Consider the following 1,102-nt stretch of genomic DNA (forward strand, 5'->3'; position numbering starts at 1 on the left):
TATCCCTTCTAACTTTCTCAGAAGGGTAAGATAAGAGTTTTATTTCCCAATGGATAGTATAGCTACTCTTCCCTCTCCGGGTTGATTACACTGAGAGTAAGGTTTGATTATTACCTCTTTATGCTCTCTTCCTCTCCTTCTTATAATAGTATTTGTCCCCTCTCTCTCCCATGCCCTCTTTGTGTGTAATAGAATATTCTATTTTCTTATTCGCTCAAGTTTCTCTTGGTGTCCCCTGCAATTCACCCCCTCTTTCCCATCCCCCATGCCATCTTAGATTATTTAGTGTTCCACCCTCACCCTGTTAATTATTCTTCTGATTACTATAATAGTGAATATTATAATAGTGAATAGAGTTCACTACAGAGAATTAAACATAACATTTCTCTACAAAGGAATACAGATAATTAGATCTCACTGAGGCCCTTAAAAAGGCAAATTTAAAAATTATAAGTTTTCTTTCTTTCCCCTCTGTATCTTATTTATCTTTTCAGGTTTCTCTCGATTTTTGTGGTTGGATATCAAACTTTCCATTTAGCCCCAGTCTTTTCTGTGCAAATACCTGGAATTCTTCAATTTTGTTGAATGCCCATACTTTCCCTTGGAAATATATAGTCAATTTTGATGGGTAGTTGATCCGTGGTTGCAGGCCCAGCTCTCTTGCCTTTCTGAATATTGTATTCCACGCCTTGCGGTCTTTTAGTGTTGAGGCTGCCAGATCCTGTGTGATCCTGATTGTTGCTCCTTGATATTTGAATTGTTTCTTTCTGGCTTCTTGTAAGATTTTTTCTTTTGCTTGGAAACTCTTGAATTTTGCAATGATATTTCTTGGTGTTTTCCTTTCTTGATCGAATGCCGCAGGTGTTCTATGAATCCTTTCAATGTCTATATTGCCCTCTTGTTGTAGGACTTCAGGGCAATTTTGCTGAATTATTTCTGTTAGTATAGAATCCAGGTTTCTATTAATTTCTGGTTTTTCTGGAAGACCAATTATTCTCAAATTGTCTCTTCTAGACCGGTTTTCTTGGTCTGTCACTCTCTCATTGAGATATTTCATGTTTCCTTCTATTTTTTCAGTCTTTTGGCTTTGTTTTATTTGTTC

Source organism: Gracilinanus agilis, chromosome 3 (assembly GCF_016433145.1).
Source record: "Gracilinanus agilis isolate LMUSP501 chromosome 3, AgileGrace, whole genome shotgun sequence".
NCBI lineage: Eukaryota > Metazoa > Chordata > Mammalia > Didelphimorphia > Didelphidae > Gracilinanus > Gracilinanus agilis.